Below are 7,613 nucleotides of genomic sequence, written 5' to 3' on the forward strand. Positions count from 1 at the left end.
TCAGGGAATGCCACCCTACTACACATTGTCTGGCCCTACAGGCTTCTCTCTGGAAGGTTGGTGTATTACTCAGGATTCTCTAGATGAACAAAACTTATAGAATGTGTGTGTATATGGTTTTGATTAGAAGGACTTACAGGCTGTGGCCCAGCTAACCCAACAATGGCTGTCTACCAACAGAAGGTCCAAGAACCCGTTAGTTGTTCAGTCCCCGAGGCTGGATGTCTCAGCTGATTTTCAGTATCCTCTGAAATCCTGAAGAAGCGGGCTCTAATGCCAGGGAAGGAACCAAAGATGAGCAGGCAAAGAGAGAGCAAGCTTCCTTCTTCATGTCTTTATATAGGCTTCCAGCAGAAGGCATGGCCCAGATTAGAGGTGAGTCTTCCCACCTTAAAGATCTGGGATAGATCTAGATCTTCCTACTTCACATCCCTCACAGGTGTGCCCTTCCATTTTCGGGTTTTAGTTCATCCCAAATGTAGCCAAGTCAACAACCAAGAATGGCCAACGTGAGCCAGGCGTTGGTGGCGCACGCCTTTAATCCTAGCACTCGGGAGGCAGAGGCAGGCAGATCTCTGTGAGTTCGAGGCCAGCTTGGTCTACAGAGTGAGATCCAGGACAGGCACCAAAACTACACAGAGAAACCCTGTCTCGAAAGAATGGCCAACGCAATTGGTGTAAGCCCCATGACTTTATAACTCTTCTGCTCTGCATGCAAAGTGAGCACCGCATAGATAATGTCAAATCCTGCTGCCAGCTTGAAACACAGTCCAGAACGCTTGGACCACAGCTGCGGTGACTGAACTGGAGAAAACACTTCACTGGGCAGTCCTGCTCAAGCAGAGCAATGCTGACTCTCTCTTTAAAGGGACCGGTTTGTGTTTTCACACCTGGGAACTTGCAGTGTGGGTATGCGACCTTGCCTGTAGTCACAGTTCAAAGTTTACAGCTCATCCTCAATAATCTCCTCACACTTACAGCCACTTTGTCCTCGCTTGCTTTGTCTGTGTTAAACACGCTTTTCCTATCGAAACAGATTCTTTTTACTACTCTTTGCTTCATTGTCTTATTTTTGTTGTTGTTGTTGTTTTCATTTTTTTGGTTTTGTTTTGGTTTTTGTTTTGTTTTGTTTTTCAAGACAGGGTTTCTCTGTGTAGTTTTGGTGCCTGTCCTGGATCTCACTCTGTAGACCAAGCTGGCCTCGAACTCACAGAGATCCACCTGCGTCTGCCTCCCGAGTGCTGGGATTAAAGGCGTGCGCCACCACCTCCCAGCCTCATTTTCTTATCTTAATTTTCAGTGTAAACCTGCCTTAAAGCAGTCAGATATAGACATGCCGCAATCTGCTAGGCTGTCTGGAAATTCTCCCTGACAATTACTAATCTGTTACTTTTGAATTCGGAATGATTCAGTTTTCAGGACACGGTCAAACAAAACACAGGCAGATTGCTTGTGAGAGTGCTAAAATGACGGCCAGTTTAGTCCCGAAAGTCCTTGTTCCTGTGTGGTACCCCAGGAGCAGTCCTCACTGTCTACACTTCTGTCCTTGTTTGCTTTCCGCTGTTGTCCTAAACACCAAAATCAAAAGTCACTTGGGGAGGAAATGGCTTATTTCAGCTTGCAGGTTACAGTCTATCACCAGGGGAAGCCAAAGCAGGGACTAGGGCGGGAGCCTGAAGGCAGGAACCGAAGCAGAGACCATGGAGGAACACTATTTACTAGCTTATTTCAGACTCACGTTCAGATACTTTTCCCACATAGCTCAGACCCACCTGCCTAGAAGTAGAAACGCCCACAGTGAGCTGGGCCCTCATGTGGCACGTCTGTGGGGCAGCAATCAAGAAAATGCCCCACTGATATGCCACAGACCAATCTAAAGGAGACAGTTTGTCCACTGAGGTTCCCTTTCCCTAGGAATGTCAAGTGGACAACCAAGATCAGCCATCACAACTTCCATCAGCATTCTGGGCTGAACTCCCAGCAGAATGGCTTACTGAGCTCAGCTTACAGCATTCTCCAGCTTGTCTGTCTCAAATCCCCAAACTCTTCCACATCCTTCTGACAGGCCAGTTCCAAATTCCTAAGACGCATGTAATCAGGTTTATCAGCATGGCCCTACTTCCAGCGCCAAGTTTCAGTAGTGATTATGTTTGTGTCACTGTGATCAAAATACCTGAAAAGAATAGCCTTATACAGCAAGAATTTATTGTGTCTCGTGGTTTCAAAAGGATTTCAGTCCATCCCAGTGGGGAAGGCATGGCAGAGTGGCTCCATCAGGGTACCTGTGATAGTGGGTCTTCACATGGGGGAGGATCAGGAAACATAGGGAGCTAGATTGGAATAAGGACCGGGCATACCATCAGAGACCTCCCCCTAGGAACCTAAAGCCAGGCCCTACCTCCCAAAACTCTACAGCCTCCACACTAGCGCCCCAAGTGATCAAGAACTCAAAACACAAGCTTCTGGAGGGCTTTCAGATTCTAACCATAACATCACCTTTCAGACTTGTAGCCCAGACATAAAGCATTTGTTTTCTCTTGTATCTATGAAACAAAATGCAAGGGGAAGGGAGAAGGAAGGAGAAAGGGAGAGAGAAAGAAGGGAGAGAGCGCGAGGGAGGCAGTGAGGGAGGAGCTGGTTTGTGAAGCTTCTTTCAGAAGGAACTTACATTAAATTGCATATTTATACGTGATTTGGAAAATACATATATATTCTGAAAGGATAAACAGATGTTGGTTTGGCAAATTGGCCATTTTAAAACCTTAGGCCTTATGGAGTTCTCCTTAAAGATAAGGACATGTAAACGGTGCATGGTACTCCCATTCTGTAATCCCAGCACTCAGAGGTAAAGGAGTCCAAGGCCAGCCTGGGCTACAAAAGACTGTCTCAAAAGGAAAGAAAAAAGCATGCACATGAACTTGGATCTAATTTGGAATGCATTGGCCAGAACATTGAAATCAAGGTAGGGCTTTTTTCTGAATACAAAGATAATGTTTATAATAATAAAATTATACTTAAAAGGAAAAAAGAGCCCAGCTGTCACAAATTCAAATTTGAAACACATTGCTACTTCGGGCTTTAATTCTTATTGAAGTTTGTAAATTATTAAAAACCAGGACTAATTACTATTCTTTTTGGCAGACTTCCTGCCTTGGTTAAAATACAAGTTAAGGGTCATTAAGATGTTCTCAGCAGAGCAGCCAACTCGTGAGAGTTGGGACTCCACACACAGACTTCTAGAAGCATAGGAATGATCAGGTAGTTAGCTAGGAAAGCTTTCCTGGTCCAAATTCCTTCACCAATGCTGAGTGTAACAGAAAAACAGCTGTGCTTCCTCCTGAGAATGCTGTGACTTCAGATTTGTAGCCATCCCCCTGCCTCAGTCTCTCCAAGTACTGGGGTCACAGACATGAGAAGCTGCTATTCTTGGCTTTTCTTTCTATGTGTGTGGGATGTGCATATAGGCCAGAGGTCAGTATCAGATGTTTCTTTGCTTGCTTTCCACATTTTTTTTGAGACAGGGCCTCTTATTAAACCTGGAACTCAATGATTTGTCTAGGCTGGTGGGCCAGTGAGCACTGGGATTCACCTGACTCACTGTCTCATAAAAAATTCACTGTCACAATAACAGCACCAATCTACTAAGGAGGGGGAGTCCTTATGACCCAAATATGCCCATGAGATGCCACCTTCCAAATATACCACTCTGGGGATGGAGTGTCCATCCCCGTGAACTTCAGGGACACGGTCAAGCCAGCACACACACCGTGGAACTTTTTGCATTTGCACAAGTCTCCCCTTGTGTTTGCACAGAAGTGCTGTGCTCCCTGTGAGAGGAAAATGGGAGAAGAAAGTAAGTGTTTAAGATGAAACAAAGGCCGATGTGGTGGCGCATACATTTAATCCCAGCACTGGGGGTGGGGGGGAGCCAGAGGCAGGCAAACTTCTGAGTTCAAGGAATGCCTGGTCTACAGAGTGAGTTCCAGAGCTACACAGAGAGATTGTCTTGAATACCAAAAAGAAAAAAGAAAAAAAGAAAAAAAAGAAAGTGAAACAGATATGCTACATGTAAAATGCAAGTGTCTGATACTCAGTTGCCTAAAAAGAAAAACCACACATAGTAGTTTTTCTTTATTTTCTCCCCCACCAACCAGAATTGTGGTGCAACTCTTTCCAAAGTTCACGATGCAATTTATCATCAGACTGACTTCTGCACATTCTGAAGGACTTGGAGGACTCCTGAAAGCAGATGAAGAAGCCACGGAGAAGATTGTACTGCCTAGGAGGCAGCTGAGGTGGCGAGTGTAGGCTCCTCGGAGCTGCTGCCTCCTGGGACTCTGCACGTGGTCCGAAGTCCTTGCCCATGCAATCTATGCAACGCATCCTAACCAAACTGAAACGGGGACATGGGTGTGCGTGGTGCTCCCAGCGTTTTGTGATATTTACAATAGAACAAAATGAAGCAGCCTGTATACAGTGGTCTCACAGTATCTAAGCGAGGTTAATTCCAGGATCTCACAAAGTCTGAAGATGCTTGAATGCCTTTATATAAAGGTCTTAGTTAGGTTTTTATTGCTGTGAAGAGACGCCACGACTATGGCAACTTTTATAAAGGGAACATTTAAATGTGGTGGCGCCGGGCGGTGGTGGCGCACGCCTTTAATCCCAGCACTCGGGAGGCAGAGCCAGGCGGATCTCTGTGAGTTCGAGGCCAGCCTGGGCTACCAAGTGAGTCCCAGGAAAGGCGCAAAGCTACACAGAGAAACCCTGTCTCGAAAAACCAAAAAAAAAAAAAAAAAAAAAAAAAAAAAAAAAAATGTGGTGGCTCGCTTACAGTTGGGAGGTTCTGTTCATCACGGTGAAGAGCATGGCGCTATGCAGGCAGGCATGGTGCTGGAGAAGTAGCCTCTTGCAGGCAACAGGAAGTCAACTGAGTGTCACACTGAGTGAAACTTGAGAAAAAGACTTCACAGCCCATTTCCAACAGAAGGTGTGGCCCAGATTGAAGGTGTGCCCTCCAGCCTCAAGGTCTGAATTAAAGGCCTGTGTCATCCAGCCTCCTCCAACAAGGCCACACCTCCTAATAGTGCCACACCCTGTGATCTTACAGGGGCCAAATAAATTCAAACTACCACAATAGGACAATTGTAGCACTCATATGGAATCTATGGTCACCAACCCCACACAGTTTAAATCATCTCCAGGTTGTTTATTTGCCCCCTCTATCAAGATATCTCTTTCATTACTCTCCCTCTGCATCCCTCCCCCAAACTTGGCCATCCCAATCCCTCATGTTCCCGTCCCCTGTATCCTCCCTCTGCCCCGTTTACTCAGGATATCTCATCTATTTCCCCTTCCCAGGGTTATCCATGCATCCCTCTCTGGGATGCTTCTCTGGGGCTGTGGATTGTAGCCTGGTTATCCTTTACGCGCCTGGTTTTTAACACAGATGCCAGGGATTCGAACTCAGGCCCTTGTGTTTACACCACAAGCACCCTTCCCAGCTGAGCCATGTCCCCAGGCACCTGCGTGTGGTTTTAACCATCTACAGAGTCATCATGATATTCTAGCCATTCCTAGATTTGGGACCAGGAATGAAACCTATAACCAGAGAAGGAGCAAAGATTGCTCTGGAAGGAATCAAAAGGCCACAGTATTTTCTCCAAGCAACTTTGAATTCATGTTTACAGCAAAGCCAGCCCAAGAGATGGTTGTCTAACTTGCAACACTACATTGGTCTCGCTGACAAATTCCTTCTTGTGGTAGGTTGTTCCCGGGGTTCAGCGTGGACTTCCCTCCAGGCACGTTCCAGGATCTTGGGCTGAAGGGAGTAATCGGAGCCTCTCTCCTACAAACATTCGCCCGCCACAGGTCATCAAGCTGGCATGGGGCTGGTCTGGGTGCCTCTTGTAAGCTTTCCATGTTCCTCATTTTTCCAAACTCCAAATCAAGACTGCTGCGCTCCTCTCAGCTTTCTCCAACATATGGGTTTTGGAAATGTAACAAAAAGAAAGTCTGAGGAGACGTTGTAAGTGGGGCCCAGCAAAAGCCAGAGGAAATGGAACGATGCGGCGTGTTCTGCTATTCAGCACGGCTGTGTTACCACATCCAAGTGTGGCTTTGGCGCTTACAGTGTTTAGCTCACACCCCTGGCCATGTTCCTTAGACCCACAGACCCGACTTGTTGGTAACAGCCTGCTCTCTCTCTCTCTCTCTCTCTCTCTCTCTCTCTCTCTCTCTCTCAATGAAGGGCGTTGTTTAAAGATAATTTGCCTGATTGTTCTTTCATTTGTTCTCTTGTTTGGGTTGATTGGTTTTCAGAACACAGCTCCAGTACCCCAGAGAGTCACTCACCAAGCAACAGAGGCTCCTGGTCATCCCACCTCCACCTCCCAAATGCTGGGATTGCTTGCAGGCAGCACCATACTGAGCCCTGGCTGGATTTTGGTTTTGGTTTTGGTTATCTGTTTTTAACTAACTCTCTTTCAGCGGCTTTCAGATGTTTCCTCCTGCCTGCAAGGTAAGTAACAGATTTTAATTCCTCCTCTGTATATTAATAAGGTGTTTGTCATATTATTGGGCTCCTGAGGAGATTTGCTTAACTGAGCTCCCTACATCGCAACCACTCGGTACCCAACAACAATAGTAAGCTCCTACGTGGTGCTCACGCTATCCTGACACTGTGGTGGGTGTTTCCCTCTCTAACACAAGCATTGTTTTAACACTTCACAGATGCAAAAGCTAAACAGCTCACCCAATGCCACACAGCTAATGGCACTGAGGCCCTAACAGATCTACTGCGCTCTTCTTCGGCACTCAACCTCGGTAATATTTCATGATGTCTTGCCCATGTTTATATTTTTATCCAACTCCTGCTTATAGCTTTTCCAAAGAAAAAAAGAAAAAAAATAGATCCATCCCAAACAATCATGAACACAGCTGAAGTGGGAGCCAGCATCCTTGTGATTGACCGATGAAGCGGATTAGTTGTAATTCTGATCTTCCCAGAGGATGGGTCATTCATATAGAAGGAAATGACTTGGACACATTTGCTTTTCCAGGCCACAGGGCCAACTCACTGCTGTAATTTAGATCTGGAATGTTCCTTAACAGCCCATGTGTCTCAAAAAGACAAAAATAAGTTTCATTTATCATTTGTTTGTTTGTTTGTTTGTTTGTTGTATGAGTATTATCTAACACATGCTTAGAGGGAATCCCAATGGTCAGAGCAAAAATGAAAAGAAAAGGAACCATCTCCAGTCAACTGGTGATTAGGAAAGTGCAAAGTAAACCAGGAGAGTGGGGGTGGGTCTTGGAGGAGTTAGGAGGAGGAGATGAATAAGATCAAAATGCATTGTATAGATGTATGAAAGTCTCGAAGAATTAATAAAAATGTCATATTATTTTTAAAGTAAAAAAGCATTTGACTTGTCACCTATGAGACTAGTAAAAGTTTAATGTGAAATTATCGAGAATTGGAAAGAGATAAGCACGGTGGTCCACACTAGCTATTTCAAGTACTTGGAAAGCTGAGGTAGGAGGATTGCTGTGGATGATTGATTGATAAATAAAACACTGATTGGCCAGTAGCCAGGCAGGAAGCATAGGCGGGA

The sequence above is a fragment of the Peromyscus eremicus genome, chromosome 8b (genome assembly GCF_949786415.1).
Source record: "Peromyscus eremicus chromosome 8b, PerEre_H2_v1, whole genome shotgun sequence".
NCBI lineage: Eukaryota > Metazoa > Chordata > Mammalia > Rodentia > Cricetidae > Peromyscus > Peromyscus eremicus.